This window comes from Stenella coeruleoalba (assembly GCF_951394435.1).
Source record: "Stenella coeruleoalba genome assembly, contig: scaffold_28, whole genome shotgun sequence".
Taxonomy (NCBI): domain Eukaryota; kingdom Metazoa; phylum Chordata; class Mammalia; order Artiodactyla; family Delphinidae; genus Stenella; species Stenella coeruleoalba.
This window is the reverse complement of record NW_027645921.1, coordinates 3,530,680-3,549,956: the sequence shown is the minus strand read 5'-3', so window position 1 is coordinate 3,549,956 and position 19,277 is coordinate 3,530,680. Positions and strand designations below refer to the sequence as shown.

General features: G+C 43.1%; 1 long non-coding RNA gene across 7 annotated transcripts in view; it reads left to right on the top strand.

Annotated features, from left to right (window-relative positions):
* The window catches only part of LOC307181470, a 1,536,115-nt gene that overhangs the window by 847,948 nt on the left and 668,890 nt on the right, over nt 1-19,277 (top strand). The gene's annotated exons all lie outside the window — the stretch shown is intronic.

Below are 19,277 nucleotides of genomic sequence, written 5' to 3'. Positions count from 1 at the left end.
CCATAGGTTTTAAGATACTTACTAGTCAGGTACATTCTTAGGCGTTTAATATGCGGTGTTGAGTCCATTTCGTTGAGCAAGGAGTAGCTCTTGTCTATTCCATATTTGGCTTAAGGAACTTTATCTGTGCTCATTTCAATCTCTGGTTTTATGCAGCAACCCAACTCACCTTTCCCCTTAAGCAAGCATAAGTTGGTTTTCTAAATTTGAGAACCTGTTCTGTTTTGGAATTCAGTTCCTGTGTAGCCAAGTTTACATTCCGTGTATTAGTGATATCTTATGATGTTTCTTTTTCTGTGTGACTTATTTCAGTTAGAATCATCGTACCTGAATCTACTCATTATGCTGCTACGGGCCTGATGACATAGATTTCATTGCTGAGTGATACTGCATTGTACGTAAGTACCACAAGTTCTTTATCCATTTTTCACTTTCTGTGATATTGAACTTTTACGGTAAACGAGGTTCTTGTAAACAGAGGCGTCCCAAACTTTGGGGTGGCTGTGTCTTTTTGCTTTTAATTTCCCTAAGCTATAGGACCATAAGTGGAAGTGCCCTAGGCTCTGTTGCTTTGTTTTTTAGATGTTTCAGGAAACACCATACACTTCTCCCCAGTGTCTGTTGGCAATTTACATCCCGCCCATCAGCATAACAAGGCTCCCAGTTCTCCATGGCCTGTCCTGCCTTTCTGGATTTTACACTTTTTTCAGATGGCCCTTTTGACCGGGGGGAAGTGAGACTTCATTGTAGTGCAGATTTCCTTTGCAAGTTTGCTTGGTTGGCCAAAAAGGGCGTATGCGTTTTTTCCTGAATATATTCAGGAAAAAACGCATACGCCCTTTTTGGCCAAGTGCATCATTGTGGACGTTCTGCCTCTTTTCCTATGCTTTCAATGCAATTCCAGTCTACCTCCTGAAATCGGTTTCCTGCAATTCTGCCCCGCTTTCAAGTCCTCTTGGCAGCCTTACTTCAGTCTATTTTTGGACGATAGCTGTCATTTATAACTCTGCAGGTTTGTGAATTACAGTGCCCCTGAGCTCCTTTCTTCAACTCGCTTTCTTGTGACCTGGCCGCAACACCGCAGCATGGCTTCAGGCCCTAATCTGGTTCCGGCACGGCACGCTGAGCCTTTGGTTATTTCCTCTTCCTGGTGGGAAATGAGAGTTAAATTTGCCCGTCCAGACACCTCCAGCTAGCCTCTCATTGGTTCTCGCTATTCCTGTTCATCTTCCGCAGAAATTGCAAACTGTGCCAAACAGGAGGTTAAAGGCGCTGACTCTCCAAGTGGGGAGAGTGTTAGTAAAGCGTCTGGAATGTTGCACCCGAGTACCAGGGGAGGAAAACTGAGACATATTTGAACACGTCTCCCAATCACATGGTTGATCATACTCTGGGTTCCACATGCATGTTTTAGCTGAAGGAAGAATACCTAAAACCTGGGTAGTTGAAACCCGTGGAATGGGTACCATGCAATAAGACTTCAAAGGGTCTTCATTTGCTCACCGAACCTCTCCAATCCTATCACTGCTGCGTTTATGCCCCTGTACACATGCTTGATTCTCTTTCGGAGACATAGCAATCCATAGGTTTTAAGATACTTACTAGTCAGGTACATTCTTAGGCGTTTAATATGCGGTGTTGAGTCCATTTCGTTGAGCAAGGAGTAGCTCTTGTCTATTCCATATTTGACTTAAGGAACTTTATCTGTGCTCATTTCAATCTCTGGTTTTATGCAGCAACCCAACTCACCTTTCCCCTTAAGCAAGCATAAGTTGGTTTTCTAAATTTGAGAACCTGTTCTGTTTTGGAATTCAGTTCCTGTGTAGCCAAGTTTACATTCCGTGTATTAGTGATATCTTATGATGTTTCTTTTTCTGTGTGACTTATTTCAGTTAGAATCATCGTACCTGAATCTACTCATTATGCTGCTACGGGCCTGATGACATAGATTTCATTGCTGAGTGATACTGCATTGTACGTAAGTACCACAAGTTCTTTATCCATTTTTCACTTTCTGTGATATTGAACTTGTACGGTAAACGAGGTTCTTGTAAACAGAGGCGTCCCAAACTTTGGGGTGGCTGTGTCTTTTTGCTTTTAATTTCCCTAAGCTATAGGACCATAAGTGGCAGTGCCCTAGGCTCTGTTGCTTTGTTTTTTAGATGTTTCAGGAAACACCATACACTTCTCCCGAGTGTCTGTTGGCAATTTACATCCCGCCCATCAGCATAACAAGGCTCCCAGTTCTCCATGGCCTGTCCTGCCTTTCTGGATTTTACACTTTTTTCAGATGGCCCTTTTGACCGGGGGGAAGTGAGACTTCATTGTAGTGCAGATTTCCTTTGCAAGCTTGCTTGGTTGGCCAAAAAGGGCGTATGCATTTTTTCCTGAATATATTCAGGAAAAAACGCATATGCCCTTTTTGGCCAAGTGCATCATTGTGGACGTTCTGCCTCTTTTCCTATGCTTTCAATGCAATTCCAGTCTACCTCCTGAAATCGGTTTCCTGCAATTCTGCCCCGCTTTCAAGTCCTCTTGGCAGCCTTACTTCAGTCTATTTTTGGACGATAGCTGTCATTTATAACTCTGCAGTTTTGTGAATTACAGTGCCCCTGAGCTCCTTTCTTCAACTCGCTTTCTTTTGAGCTGGCCGCAACACCGCAGGATGGCTTCAGGCCCTAATCTGGTTCCGGCACGGCACGCTGAGCCTTTGGTTAATTCCTCTTCCTGGTGGGAAATGAGAGTTAAATTTGCCCATCCAGACACCTCCAGCTAGTCTCTCATTGGTTCTCGCTATTCCTGTTCATCTTCCACAGAAATTGCAAACTGGGCCAAACAGGAGGTTAAAGGGACTGACTCTCCAAGTCGGGAGAGTGTTAGTAAAGCGTCTGGAATGTTGCACCCGAGTACCAGGGTACGAAAACTGAGACATATTTGAACACGTCTCCCGATCACATGGTTGATCATACTCTGGGTTCCACATGCATGTTTTAGCTGAAGGAAGAATACCTAAAACCTGGGTAGTTGAAACCCGTGGAATGGGTACCATGCAATATGACTTCAAAGGGTCTTCATTTGCTCAACGAACATCTCCAATCCTATCACTGCTGCGTTTATGCCCCTGTACACATGCTTGATTCTCTTTCGGAGACATAGCAATCCATAGGTTTTAAGATACTTACTAGTCAGGTACATTCTTAGGCGTTTAATATGCAGTGTTGAGTCCATTTCGTTGAGCAAGGAGTAGCTCTTGTCTATTCCATATTTGGCTTAAGGAACTTTATCTGTGCTCATTTCAATCTCTGGTTTTATGCAGCACCCCAACTCACCTTTCCCCTTAAGCAAGCATAAGTTGGTTTTCTAAATTTGAGAACCTGTTCTGTTCTGTAATTCAGTTCCTGTGTAGCCAAGTTTACATTCCGTGTATTAGTGATATCTTATGATGCTTCTTTTTCTGTGTGACTAATTTCAGTTAGAATCATCATACCTGAATCCACTTATTGTGCTGCTAAGGGCCTGATGACACAGATTTCATTGCTGAGTGATATTGCTTTGTAAGTAAATACCACAACTTCTTTACCCATTTTTCACTTTCTGCGATGTTGAACTTGTACTGTAAACGAGGTTCTTGTAAACAGAGCCGTTCCAAACTTTGGGGTGGCTGTGTATTTTTGATTTTAATTTCCCTAAGCTATAGGACCATAAGTGGAAGTGCCCTAGGCTCTGTTGCTTTGTTTTTTAGATGTTTCAGGAAACACCATACACTTCTCCCGAGTGGTTGTTGGCAATTTACATCCCGCCCATCAGCATAACAAGGCTCCCAGTTCTCCATGGCCTGTCCTGCCTTTCTGGATTTTACACTTTTTTCAGATGGCCCTTTTGACCGGGGGGAAGTGAGACTTCATTGTAGTGCAGATTTCCTTTGCAAGCTTGCTTGGTTGGCCAAAAAGGGCGTATGCGTTTTTTCCTGAATATATTCAGGAAAAAACGCATACGCCCTTTTTGGCCAAGTGCATCATTGTGGACGTTCTGCCTCTTTTCCTATGCTTTCAATGCAATTCCAGTCTACCTCCTGAAATCGGTTTCCTGCAATTCTGCCTCTTGGCTTTCAAGTCCTCTTGGCAGCCTTACTTCAGTCTATTTTTGGATGATAGCTGTCATTTATAACTCTGCAGGTTTGTGAATTACAGTGCCCCTGAGCTCCTTTCTTCAACTCGCTTTCTTGTGACCTGGCCGCAACACCGCAGCATGGCTTCAGGCCCTAATCTGGTTCCGGCACGGCACGCTGAGCCTTTGGTTATTTCCTCTTCCTGGTGGGAAATGAGAGTTAAATTTGCCCGTCCAGACACCTCCAGCTAGCCTCTCATTGGTTCTCGCTATTCCTGTTCATCTTCCACAGAAATTGCAAACTGTGCCAAACAGGAGGTTAAAGGCGCTGACTCTCCAAGTGGGGAGAGTGTTAGTAAAGCGTCTGGAATGTTGCACCCGAGTACCAGGGGAGGAAAACTGAGACATATTTGAACACGTCTCCCAATCACATGCTTGATCATACTCTGGGTTCCACATGCATGTTTTAGCTGAAGGAAGAATACCTAAAACCTGGGTAGTTGAAACCCGTGGAATGGGTACCATGCAATAAGACTTCAAAGGGTCTTCATTTGCTCACCGAACCTCTCCAATCCTATCACTGCTGCGTTTATGCCCCTGTACACATGCTTGATTCTCTTTCGGAGACATAGCAATCCATAGGTTTTAAGATACTTACTAGTCAGGTACATTCTTAGGCGTTTAATATGCGGTGTTGAGTCCATTTCGTTGAGCAAGGAGTAGCTCTTGTCTATTCCATATTTGGCTTAAGGAACTTTATCTGTGCTCATTTCAGTCTCTGGTTTTATGCAGCACCCCAACTCACCTTTCCCCTTAAGCAAGCATAAGTTGGTTTTCTAAATTTGAGAACCTGTTCTGTTTTGGAATTCAGTTCCTGTGTAGCCAAGTTTACATTCCGTGTATTAGTGATATCTTATGATGTTTCTTTTTCTGTGTGACTTATTTCAGTTAGAATCATCGTACCTGAATCTACTCATTATGCTGCTACGGGCCTGATGACATAGATTTCATTGCTGAGTGATACTGCATTGTACGTAAGTACCACAAGTTCTTTATCCATTTTTCACTTTCTGTGATATTGAACTTGTACGGTAAACGAGGTTCTTGTAAACAGAGGCGTCCCAAACTTTGGGGTGGCTGTGTCTTTTTGCTTTTAATTTCCCTAAGCTATAGGACCATAAGTGGAAGTGCCCTAGGCTCTGTTGCTTCGTTTTTTAGATGTTTCAGGAAACACCATACACTTCTCCCCAGTGTCTGTTGGCAATTTACATCCCGCCCATCAGCATAACAAGGCTCCCAGTTCTCCATGGCCTGTACTGCCTTTCTGGATTTTACACTTTTTTCAGATGGCCCTTTTGACCGGGGGGAAGTGAGACTTCATTGTAGTGCAGATTTCCTTTGCAAGTTTGCTTGGTTGGCCAAAAAGGGCGTATGCGTTTTTTCCTGAATATATTCAGGAAAAAACGCATACGCCCTTTTTGGCCAAGTGCATCATTGTGGACGTTCTGCCTCTTTTCCTATGCTTTCAATGCAATTCCAGTCTACCTCCTGAAATCGGTTTCCTGCAATTCTGCCCCGCTTTCAAGTCCTCTTGGCAGCCTTACTTCAGTCTATTTTTGGACGATAGCTGTCATTTATAACTCTGCAGGTTTGTGAATTACAGTGCCCCTGAGCTCCTTTCTTCAACTCGCTTTCTTGTGACCTGGCCGCAACACCGCAGGATGTCTTCAGGCCCTAATCTGGTTCTGGCATGGCACGCTGAGCCTTTGGTTAATTCCTCTTCCTGGTGGGAAATGAGACTTAAATTTGCCCATCCAGACACCTCCACCTAGTCTCTCATTGGTTCTCGCTATTCCTGTTCATCTTCCACAGAAATTGCAAACTGGGCCAAACAGGAGGTTAAAGGGACTGACTCGCCAAGTGGGGAGAGTGTTAGTAAAGCGTCTGGAATGTTGCACCCGAGTACCAGGGTACGAAAACTGAGACATATTTGAACACGTCTCCCGATCACATGGTTGATCATACTGTAGGTTCCATATGCATGTTTTAGCTAAAGGAAGAATACCTTAAACCTGGGTAGTTGAAACCCGTGGAATGGGTACCATGCAATATGACTTCAAAGGGTCTTCATTTGCTCACGAACCTCTCCAATCCTATCACTGCTGCGTTTATGCCCCTGTACACATGCTTGATTCTCTTTCGGAGACATAGCAATCCATAGGTTTTAAGATACTTACTAGTCAGGTACATTCTTAGGCGTTTAATATGCGGTGTTGAGTCCATTTCGTTGAGCAAGGAGTAGCTCTTGTCTATTCCATATTTGGCTTAAGGAACTTTATCTGTGCTCATTTCAATCTCTGGTTTTATGCAGCACCCCAACTCACCTTTCCCCTTAAGCAAGCATAAGTTGGTTTTCTAAATTTGAGACCCTGTTCTGTTCTGTAATTCAGTTCCTGTGTAGCCAAGTTTACATTCCGTGTATTACTGATATCTTATGATGTTTCTTTTTCTGTGTGACTTATTTCAGTTAGAATCATCATACCTGAATCCACTCATTGTGCTGCTAAGGGCCTGATGACATAGATTTCATTGCTGAGTGATATTGCTTTGTAAGTAAATACCACAACTTCTTTATCCATTTTTCACTTTCTGCGATGTTGAACTTGTACTGTAAACGAGGTTCTTGTAAACAGAGGCGTCCCAAACTTTGGGGTGGCTGTGTCTTTTTGATTTTAATTTCCCTAAGCTATAGGACCATAAGTGGCAGCGCCCTAGGCTCTGTTGCTTTGTTTTTTAGATGTTTCAGGAAACACCATACACTTCTCCCGAGTGTCTGTTGGCAATTTACATCCCGCCCATCAGCATAACAAGGCTCCCAGTTCTCCATGGCCTGTCCTGCCTTTCTGGATTTTACACTTTTTTCAGATGGCCCTTTTGACCGGGGGGAAGTGAGACTTCATTGTAGTGCAGATTTCCTTTGCAAGTTTGCTTGGTTGGCCAAAAAGGGCGTATGCGTTTTTTCCTGAATATATTCAGGAAAAAACGCATACGCCCTTTTTGGCCAAGTGCATCATTGTGGACGTTCTGCCTCTTTTCCTATGCTTTCAATGCAATTCCAGTCTACCTCCTGAAATCGGTTTCCTGCAATTCTGCCCCGCTTTCAAGTCCTCTTGGCAGCCTTACTTCAGTCTATTTTTGGACGATAGCTGTCATTTATAACTCTGCAGGTTTGTGAATTACAGTGCCCCTGAGCTCCTTTCTTCAACTCGCTTTCTTTTGAGCTGGCCGCAACACCGCAGGATGGCTTCAGGCCCTAATCTGGTTCCGGCACGGCACGCTGAGCCTTTGGTTAATTCCTCTTCCTGGTGGGAAATGAGAGTTAAATTTGCCCGTCCAGACACCTCCAGCTAGCCTCTCATTGGTTCTCGCTATTCCTGTTCATCTTCCACAGAAATTGCAAACTGGGCCAAACAGGAGGTTAAAGGGACTGACTCTCCAACTGGGGAGAGTGTTAGTAAAGCGTCTGGAATGTTGCACCCGAGTACCAGGGGAGGAAAACTGAGACATATTTGAACACGTCTCCCGATCACATGGTTGATCATACTCTAGGTTCCACATGCATGTTTTAGCTGAAGGAAGAATACCTTAAACCTGGATAGTTGAAACCCGTGGAATGGGTACCATGCAATATGACTTCAAAGGGTCTTCATTTGCTCACGAACCTCTCCAATCCTATCACTGCTGCGTTTATGTCTTTGTACACATGCTTGATTCTCTTTTGGAGACATAGCAATCCATAGGTTTTAAGATACTTACAAGTCAGGTACATTCTTAGGCGTTTAATATGCGGTGTTGAGTCCATTTCGTTGAGCAAGGAGTAGCTCTTGTCTATTCCATATTTGGCTTAAGGAACTTTATCTGTACTCATTTCAATCTCTGGTTTTATGCAGCACCCCAACTCACCTTTACCCTTAAGCAAGCATAAGTTGGTTTTCTAAATTTGAGACCCTGTTCTGTTCTGTAATTCAGTTCCTGTGTAGCCAAGTTTACATTCCGTGTATTACTGATATCTTATGATGTTTCTTTTTCTGTGTGACTTATTTCAGTTAGAATCATCATACCTGAATCCACTCATTGTGCTGCTAAGGGCCTGATGACATAGATTTCATTGCTGAGTGATATTGCTTTGTAAGTAAATACCACAACTTCTTTATCCATTTTTCACTTTCTGCGATGTTGAACTTGTACTGTAAACGAGGTTCTTGTAAACAGAGGCGTCCCAAACTTTGGGGTGGCTGTGTCTTTTTGATTTTAATTTCCCTAAGCTATAGGACCATAAGTGGCAGTGCCCTAGGCTCTGTTGCTTTGTTTTTTAGATGTTTCAGGAAACACCATACACTTCTCCCAAGTGTCTGTTGGCAATTTACATCCCGCCCATCAGCATAACAAGGCTCCCAGTTCTCCATGGTCTGTTGCCTTTCTGGATTTTACACTTTTTTCAGATGGCCCTTTTGACCGGGGGGAAGTGAGACTTCATTGTAGTGCAGATTTCCTTTGCAAGCTTGCTTGGTTGGCCAAAAAGGGCGTATGCGTTTTTTCCTGAATATATTCAGGAAAAAACGCATACGCCCTTTTTGGCCAAGTGCATCATTGTGGACGTTCTGCCTCTTTTCCTATGCTTTCAATGCAATTCCAGTCTACCTCCTGAAATCGGTTTCCTGCAATTCTGCCCCGCTTTCAAGTCCTCTTGGCAGCCTTACTTCAGTCTATTTTTGGACGATAGCTGTCATTTATAACTCTGCAGGTTTGTGAATTACAGTGCCCCTGAGCTCCTTTCTTCAACTCGCTTTCTTGTGACCTGGCCGCAACACCGCAGGATGTCTTCAGGCCCTAATCTGGTTCTGGCACGGCACGCTGAGCCTGTGGTTAATTCCTCTTCCTGGTGGGAAATGAGAGTTAAATTTGCCCGTCCAGACACCTCCAGCTAGCCTCTCATTGGTTCTCGCTATTCCTGTTCATCTTCCACAGAAATTGCAAACTGGGCCAAACAGGAGGTTAAAGGGACTGACTCTCCAACTGGGGAGAGTGTTAGTAAAGCGTCTGGAATGTTGCACCCGAGTACCAGGGTACGAAAACTGAGACATATTTGAACACGTCTCCCGATCACATGGTTGATCATACTCTAAGTTCCACATGCATGTTTTAGCTGAAGGAAGAATACCTTAAACCTGGGTAGTTGAAACCCGTGGAATGGGTACCATGCAATATGACTTCAAAGGGTCTTCATTTGCTCACCGAACCTCTCCAATTCTATCACTGCTGTGTTTATGCCCCTGTACACATGCTTGATTCTCTTTCGGAGACATAGCAATCCATAGGTTTTAAGATACTTACTAGTCTGGTACATTCTTAGGCCTTTAATATGGGGTGTTGAGTCCATTTCGTTGAGCAAGGAGTAGCTGTTGTGTATTCCGTATTTGGCTTAAGGAACTTTATCTGTGCTCATTTCAATCTCTGGTTTTATGCAGCACCCCAACTCACCTTTACCCTTAAGCAAGAATAAGTTGGTTTTCTAAATTTGAGACCCTGTTCTGTTCTGTAATTCAGTTCCTGTGTAGCCAAGTTTACATTCCGTGTATTACTGATATCTTATGATGTTTCTTTTTCTGTGTGACTTATTTCAGTTAGAATCATCATACCTGAATCCACTCATTGTGCTGCTAAGGGCCTGATGACACAGATTTCATTGCTGAGTGATATTGCTTTGTAAGTAAATACCACAACTTCTTTATCCATTTTTCACTTTCTGCGATGTTGAACTTGTACTGTAAACGAGGTTCTTGTAAACAGAGCTGTTCCAAACTTTGGGGTGGCTGTGTCTTTTTGATTTTAATTTCCCTAAGCTATAGGACCATAAGTGGCAGTGCCCTAGGCTCTGTTGCTTCTGTTTTTTAGATGTTTCAGGAAACACCATACACTTCTCCTGAGTGTCTGTTGGTAATTTACATCCCGCCCATCAGCATAACAAGGCTCCCAGTTGTCCATGGCCTGTCCTGCCTTTCTGGATTTTACACTTTTTTCAGATGGCCCTTTTGACCGGGGGGAAGTGAGACTTCATTGTAGTGCAGATTTCCTTTGCAAGCTTGCTTGGTTGGCCAAAAAGGGCGTATGCGTTTTTTCCTGAATATATTCAGGAAAAAACGCATACGCCCTTTTTGGCCAAGTGCATCATTGTGGACGTTCTGCCTCTTTTCCTATGCTTTCAATGCAATTCCAGTCTACCTCCTGAAATCGGTTTCCTGCAATTCTGCCCCGCTTTCAACTCCTTTTGGCAGCCTTACTTCAGTCTATTTTTGGACGATAGCTGTCATTTATAACTCTGCAGGTTTGTGAATTACAGTGCCCCTGAGCTCCTTTCTTCACCTCGCTTTCTTTTAAGCTGGCCGCAACACCGCAGGATGGCTTCAGGCCCTAATCTGGTTCCGGCACGGCACGCTGAGCCTTTGGTTATTTCCTCTTCCTGGTGGGAAATGAGAGTTAAATTTGCCCGTCCAGACACCTCCAGCTAGCCTCTCATTGGTTCTCGCTATGCCTGTTCATCTTCTGCAGAAATTGCAAACTGGGCCAAACAGGAGGTTAAAGGCGCTGACTCTCCAAGTGGGGAGAGTGTTAGTAAAGCATCTGGAATGTTGCACCCGAGTACCAGGGGAGGAAAACTGAGACATATTTGAACACGTCTCCCGTTCACATGGTTGATCATACTTGGGTTCCACATGCATGTTTTAGCTGAAGGAAGAATACCTTAAACCTGGAGAGTTGAGACCCGTGGAATGGGTACCATGCAATATGACTTCAAAGGGTCTTCATGTGCTCACCGAACCTCTCCAATCCTATCACTGCTGCGTTTATGCCCCTGTACACACGCTTGATTCTCTTTCGGAGACATAGCAATCCATAGGTTTTAAGATACTTACTAGTCAGGTACATTCTTAGGCGTTTAATATGCGGTGTTGAGTCCATTTCTTTGAGCAAGGAGTAGCTCTTGTCTATTCTATATTTGGCTTAAGGAACTTTATCTGTGCTCATTTCAATCTCTGGTTTTATGCAGCACCCCAACTCACCTTTACCCTTAAGCAAGCATAAGTTGGTTTTCTAAATTTGAGACCCTGTTCTGTTCTGTAATTCAGTTCCTGTGTAGCCAAGTTTCCATTCCGTGTATTACTGATATCTTATGATGTTTCTTTTTCTGTGTGACTTATTTCAGTTAGAATCATCATACCTGAATCCACTCATTGTGCTGCTAAGGGCCTGATGACACAGATTTCATTGCTGAGTAATATTGCTTTGTAAGTAAATACCACAACTTTTTTATCCATTTTTCACTTTCTGCGATGTTGAACTTGTACTGTAAACGAGGTTCTTGTAAACAGAGCCGTTCCAAACTTTGGGGTGGCTGTGTCTTTTTGATTTTAAATTCCCTAAGCTATAGGACCATAAGTGGAACTGCCCTAGGCTCTGTTGCTTTGTTTTTTAGATATTTCAGGAAACACCATACACTTCTCCCGAGTGGTTGTTGGCAATTTACATCCCGCCCTTCAGCATAACAAGGCTCCCAGTTCTCCATGGCCTGTCCTGGCTTTCTGGATTTTACACTTTTTTCAGATGGCCCTTTTGACCGGGGGGAAGTGAGACTTCATTGTAGTGCAGATTTCCTTTGCAAGCTTGCTTGGTTGGCCAAAAAGGGCGTATGCGTTTTTTCCTGAATATATTCAGGAAAAAACGCATACGCCCTTTTTGGCCAAGTGCATCATTGTGGACGCTCTGCCTCTTTTCCTATGCTTTCAATGCAATTCCAGTCTACCTCCTGAAATCGGTTTCCTGCAATTCTGCCCCGCTTTCAAGTCCTCTTGGCAGCCTTACTTCAGTCTATTTTTGGACGATAGCTGTCATTTATAACTCTGCAGGTTTGTGAATTACAGTGCCCCTGAGCTCCTTTCTTCAACTCGCTTTCTTGTGAGCTGGCCGCAACACCGCAGGATGTCTTCAGGCCCTAATCTGGTTCTGGCATGGCACGCTGAGCCTTTGGTTAATTCCTCTTCCTGGTGGGAAATGAGACTTAAATTTGCCCATCCAGACACCTCCACCTAGTCTCTCATTGGTTCTCGCTATTCCTGTTCATCTTCCACAGAAATTGCAAACTGGGCCAAACAGGAGGTTAAAGGGACTGACTCTCCAAGTGGGGAGAGTGTTAGTAAAGCGTCTGGAATGTTGCACCCGAGTACCAGCGTACGAAAACTGAGACATATTTGAACACGTCTCCCGATCACATGGTTGATCATACTCTAGGTTCCACATGCATGTTTTAGCTGAAGGAAGAATACCTTAAACCTGGGTAGTTGAAACCCGTGGAATGGGAACCATGCAATATGACTTCAAAGGGTCTTCATTTGCTCACGAACCTCTCCAATCCTATCACTGCTGCGTTTATGCCCCTGTACACATGCTTGATTCTCTTTCGGAGACATAGCAATCCATAGGTTTTAAGATACTTACTAGTCAGGAACATTCTTAGGCGTTTAATATGGGGTGTTGAGTCCATTTCGTTGAGCAAGGAGTAGCTCTTGTCTATTCCATATTTGGCTTAAGGAACTTTATGTGTGCTCATTTCAAACTCTGGTTTTATGCAGCACCCCAACTCACCTTTACCCTTAAGCAAGCATAAGTTGGTTTTCTAAATTTGAGACCCTCTTCTGTTCTGTAATTCAGTTCCTGTGTAGCCAAGTTTACATTCCGTGTATTACTGATATCTTATGATGTTTCTTTTTCTGTGTGACTTATTTCAGTTAGAATCATCATACCTGAATCCACTCATTGTGCTGCTAAGGGCCTGATGACACAGATTTCATTGCTGAGTGATATTGCTTTGTAAGTAAATACCACAACTTTTTTATCCATTTTTCACTTTCTGCGATATTGAACTTGTACTGTAAACGAGGTTCTTGTAAACAGAGCCGTTCCAAACTTTGGGGTGGCTGTGTCTTTTTGATTTTAAATTCCCTAAGCTATAGGACCATAAGTGGAAGTGCCCTAGGCTCTGTTGCTTTGTTTTTTAGATATTTCAGGAAACACCATACACTTCTCCCGAGTGGTTGTTGGCAATTTACATCCCGCCCATCAGCATAACAAGGCTCCCAGTTCTCCATGGCCTGTCCTGCCTTTCTGGATTTTACACTTTTTTCAGATGGCCCTTTTGACCGGGGGGAAGTGAGACTTCATTGTAGTGCAGATTTCCTTTGCAAGCTTGCTTGGTTGGCCAAAAAGGGCGTATGCGTTTTTTCCTGAATATATTCAGGAAAAAACGCATACGCCCTTTTTGGCCAAGTGCATCATTGTGGACGTTCTGCCTCTTTTCCTATGCTTTCAATGCAATTCCAGTCTACCTCCTGAAATCGGTTTCCTGCAATTCTGCCCCGCTTTCAAGTCCTCTTGGCAGCCTTACTTCAGTCTATTTTTGGACGATAGCTGTCATTTATAACTCTGCAGGTTTGTGAATTACAGTGCCCCTGAGCTCCTTTCTTCACCTCGCTTTCTTTTGAGCTGGCCGCAACACCGCAGGATGGCTTCAGGCCCTAATCTGGTTCCGGCACGGCACGCTGAGCCTTTGGTTATTTCCTCTTCCTGGTGGGAAATGAGAGTTAAATTTGCCCGTCCAGACACCTCCAGCTAGCCTCTCATTGGTTCTCGCTATGCCTGTTCATCTTCTGCAGAAATTGCAAACTGGGCCAAACAGGAGGTTAAAGGCGCTGACTCTCCAAGTGGGGAGAGTGTTAGTAAAGCGTCTGGAATGTTGCACCCGAGTACCAGGGGAGGAAAACTGAGACATATTTGAACACGTCTCCCGTTCACATGGTTGATCATACTTGGGTTCCACATGCATGTTTTAGCTGAAGGAAGAATACCTTAAACCTGGAGAGTTGAGACCCGTGGAATGGGTACCATGCAATATGACTTCAAAGGGTCTTCATGTGCTCACCGAACCTCTCCAATCCTATCACTGCTGCGTTTATGCCCCTGTACACACGCTTGATTCTCTTTCGGAGACATAGCAATCCATAGGTTTTAAGATACTTACTAGTCAGGTACATTCTTAGGCGTTTAATATGCGGTGTTGAGTCCATTTCGTTGAGCAAGGAGTAGCTCTTGTCTATTCTATATTTGGCTTAAGGAACTTTATCTGTGCTCATTTCAATCTCTGGTTTTATGCAGCACCCCAACTCACCTTTACCCTTAAGCAAGCATAAGTTGGTTTTCTAAATTTGAGACCCTGTTCTGTTCTGTAATTCAGTTCCTGTGTAGCCAAGTTTCCATTCCGTGTATTACTGATATCTTATGATGTTTCTTTTTCTGTGTGACTTATTTCAGTTAGAATCATCATACCTGAATCCACTCATTGTGCTGCTAAGGGCCTGATGACACAGATTTCATTGCTGAGTAATATTGCTTTGTAAGTAAATACCACAACTTTTTTATCCATTTTTCACTTTCTGCGATGTTGAACTTGTACTGTAAACGAGGTTCTTGTAAACAGAGCCGTTCCAAACTTTGGGGTGGCTGTGTCTTTTTGATTTTAAATTCCCTAAGCTATAGGACCATAAGTGGAACTGCCCTAGGCTCTGTTGCTTTGTTTTTTAGATATTTCAGGAAACACCATACACTTCTCCCGAGTGGTTGTTGGCAATTTACATCCCGCCCATCAGCATAACAAGGCTCCCAGTTCTCCATGGCCTGTCCTGCCTTTCTGGATTTTACACTTTTTTCAGATGGCCCTTTTGCCGGGGGGGAAGTGAGACTTCATTGTAGTGCAGATTTCCTTTGCAAGCTTGCTTGGTTGGCCAAAAAGGGCGTATGCGTTTTTTCCTGAATATATTCAGGAAAAAACGCATACGCCCTCTTTGGCCAAGTGCATCATTGTGGACGTTCTGCCTCTTTTCCTATGTTTTCAATGCAATTCCAGTCTACCTCCTGAAATCGGTTTCCTGCAATTCTGCCCCGCTTTCAAGTCCTCTTGGCAGCCTTACTTCAGTCTATTTTTGGACGATAGCTGTCATTTATAACTCTGCAGGTTTGTGAATTACAGTGCCCCTGAGCTCCTTTCTTCAACTCGCTTTCTTGTGAGCTGGCCGCAACACCGCAGGATGTCTTCAGGCCCTAATCTGGTTCTGGCATGGCACGCTGAGCCTTTGGTTAATTCCTCTTCCTGGTGGGAAATGAGACTTAAATTTGCCCATCCAGACACCTCCACCTAGTCTCTCATTGGTTCTCGCTATTCCTGTTCATCTTCCACAGAAATTGCAAACTGGGCCAAACAGGAGGTTAAAGGGACTGACTCTCCAACTGGGGAGAGTGTTAGTAAAGCGTCTGGAATGTTGCACCTGAGTACCAGCGTACGAAAACTGAGACATATTTGAACACGTCTACCGATCACATGGTTGATCATACTCTAGGTTCCACATGCATGTTTTAGCTGAAGGAAGAATACCTTAAACCTGGGTAGTTGAAACCCGTGGAATGGGTACCATGCAATATTTCTTCAAAGGGTCTTCATTTGCTCACGAACCTCTCCAATCCTATCACTGCTGCGTTTATGCCCCTGTACACATGCTTGATTCTCTTTCGGAGACATAGCAATCCATAGGTTTTAAGATACTTACTAGTCAGGAACATTCTTAGGCGTTTAATATGGGGTGTTGAGTCCATTTCGTTGAGCAAGGAGTAGCTCTTGTCTATTCCATATTTGGCTTAAGGAACTTTATCTGTGCTCATTTCAATCTCTGGTTTTATGCAGCACCCCAACTCACCTTTACCCTTAAGCAAGCATAAGTTGGTTTTCTAAATTTGAGACCCTCTTCTGTTCTGTAATTCAGTTCCTGTGTAGCCAAGTTTACATTCCGTGTATTACTGATATCTTATGATGTTTCTTTTTCTGTGTGACTTATTTCAGTTAGAATCATCATACCTGAATCCACTCATTGTGCTGCTAAGGGCCTGATGACACAGATTTCATTGCTGAGTGATATTGCTTTGTAAGTAAGTACCACAACTTTTTTATCCATTTTTCACTTTCTGCGATGTTGAACTTGTACTGTAAACGAGGTTCTTGTAAACAGAGCCGTTCCAAACTTTGGGGTGGCTGTGTCTTTTTGATTTTAATTTCCCTAAGCTATAGGACCATAAGTGGAAGTGCCCTAGGTTCTGTTGCTTTGTTTTTTAGATGTTTCAGGAAACACCATACACTTCTCCCGAGTGGTTGTTGGCAATTTACATCCCGCCCATCAGCATAACAAGGCTCCCAGTTCTCCATGGCCTGTCCTGCCTTTCTGGATTTTACACTTTTTTCAGATGGCCCTTTTGACCGGGGGGGAAGTGAGACTTCATTGTAGTGCAGATTTCCTTTGCAAGCTTGCTTGGTTGGCCAAAAATGGCGTATGCGTTTTTTCCTGAATATATTCAGGAAAAAACGCATACGCCCTTTTTGGCCAAGTGCATCATTGTGGACGTTCTGCCTCTTTTCCTATGCTTTCAATGCAATTCCAGTCTACCTCCTGAAATCGGTTTCCTGCAATTCTGCCCCGCTTTCAAGTCCTCTTGGCAGCCTTACTTCAGTCTATTTTTGGACGATAGCTGTCATTTATAACTCTGCAGGTTTGTGAATTACAGTGCCCCTGAGCTCCTTTCTTCAACTCGCTTTCTTGTGAGCTGGCCGAAACACCGCAGGATGGCTTCAGGCCCTAATCTGGTTCCGGCACGGCACGCTGAGCCTTTGGTTAATTCCTCTTCCTGGTGGGAAATGAGAGTTAAATTTGCCCGTCCAGACACCTCCAGCTAGTCTCTCATTGATTCTCGCTATTCCTGTTCATCTTCCGCAGAAATTGCAAACTGGGCCAAACAGGAGGTTAAAGGGACTGACTCTCCAACTGGGGAGAGTGTTAGTAAAGCGTCTGGAATGTTGCACCCGAGTACCAGGGTACGAAAACTGAGACATATTTGAACACGTCTCCCGATCACATGGTTGATCATACTCTAGGTTCCACATGCATGTTTTAGCTGAAGGAAGAATACCTAAAACCTGGGTAGTTGAAACCCGTGCAATGGGTACCATGCAATATGACTTCAAAGGGTCTTCATTTGCTCACCGAACCTCTCCAATCCTATCACTGCTGCGTTTATGCCCCTGTACACATGCTTGATTCTCTTTCGGAGACATAGCAATCCATAGGTTTTAAGATACTTACTAGTCAGGTACATTCTTAGGCGTTTAATATGGGGTGTTGAGTCCATTTCATTGAGCAAGGAGTAGCTCTTGTCTATTCCATATTTGGCTTAAGGAACTTTATCTGTGCTCATTTCAATCTGGTTTTATGCAGCACCCCAACTCACCTTTACCCTTAAGCAAGCATAAGTTGGTTTTCTAAATTTGAGACCCTGTTCTGTTCTGTAATTCAGTTCCTGTGTAGCCAAGTTTACATTCCGTGTATTACTGATATCTTTTTTTTTTTTTTGCCGTAACTACCTTTATTGGTATCGCTTGTGTATCTGTTCATCAAAACCTTTGTTTCATATTTCTCGCCTTAATCCCCTGAAAGTTCCAGATGGGCAAAAATACTTTTAAATACGCAGCTGGCTTCTGTCTTATGTGCTTAATATTATACATTTGTTGCTTGTTTTGCACATGTCTATGGCTGCACTACTTGCAAGACGAAAGTCACATATAAAAATACAGACTAATCGAAACACAAAAGTCAGCCATTGTCTAGAATGTGGTTTACAATACAGAGCTTGCAGACAACACAGACTATATATATAAGTCATCTGTCTGAAAACAGAAAGTAGTGTCTCATACTGACTCCGGAGAAAGGTGCTGACACACAGGGAAACTCACTGATGATTCTCCTTTATGTTTATTAGATAGATCAATACCAAATTATTTCACATATATTATATTCAATATCTATATATATATATCTTGTAACCAAATTCTGGTTTAAAAGTCACAAACCAACATGTAAATACAAAATGTTAGGAAAGGTTTAACATACATAGGGGAAAACATGTCTTATGCCTCGCAAAGACTTTCTACAATCTAGCATAAAGGCAAATGTGGTTGAAAAAAAAGGAAATCCATATACAATTACAGAAAAACATTTAGTCAAGCCACCTAATATAAAATATTTCAGATATCATGTCCAAAAACGTCCACGTGTTGCAGAGGTCTCTACAAATCAATTAGAATGACGTCAACAAGATCTGCAAACCGAAGTCTTAGCAAGTAAACGTGACTCATGCTTTTCTCTCTGAGACAATGAGGCTTGACGTTCAGTTAAAGGCAGGTAAACACGACTATGAAGAAACCCTTCTTTACAACAGCTTAACGGTACCCATTTAGGGCAATACATCCGCTTTCCCAGCTATGTGTGCACGCAGTGTTCTGTGATAAAATGACTCAGTTACTTTAAAAAAGCATAAATGGCAAAACAAAATAACCAGAACTCCGCAAAGCTGGTAAAACCACAAAGACACTGAAATCCAGCAACTCCTGAGAGGCTGAGAGATCAAATGAATCATAAAATCTGGATGACTCTGATTTGGGGTTTAACTTTGGTTAAAACTGAAAAGTCTGAAAAGAACCAATGTTTTGGAAGAAGCAGTGTCACTTGTAAACATCCTGCCACCTAACTAAAAGGACGGCCTCTTCTTCTAGACCCACGACTTAATAAGACAGGAAGCTCTCAACACACAGCGCTGGAGAAGATGGATTCCACAAGTCAAACTTGAGTGAAACTGTTCTAATGCAATGTACCAAACACGCGTTTGTTCTTAGGAAAAATTACAAAACTAACAAATATTTTTCTCCAGAATTATAAAAGATAAAATCTATGAATCAGTACTGTTATGTGATTACAGAACAATAGCCAACTGAAAAAAAAAACAAAACACCAACCCACAGGCCGTCTACACCGTCCCCAATCCATTTCCTGCAGCCAGTACTTCCCACCTGCTCTGAGGACTGAGCCTTAGACACCGTTGACTGTATTTAAAGTTGAGTCAACAGTACTCTCTGTCTCTGGGGCAAAAGTAATGCAGCTCATTACTTACACACAACACTTGTTTCA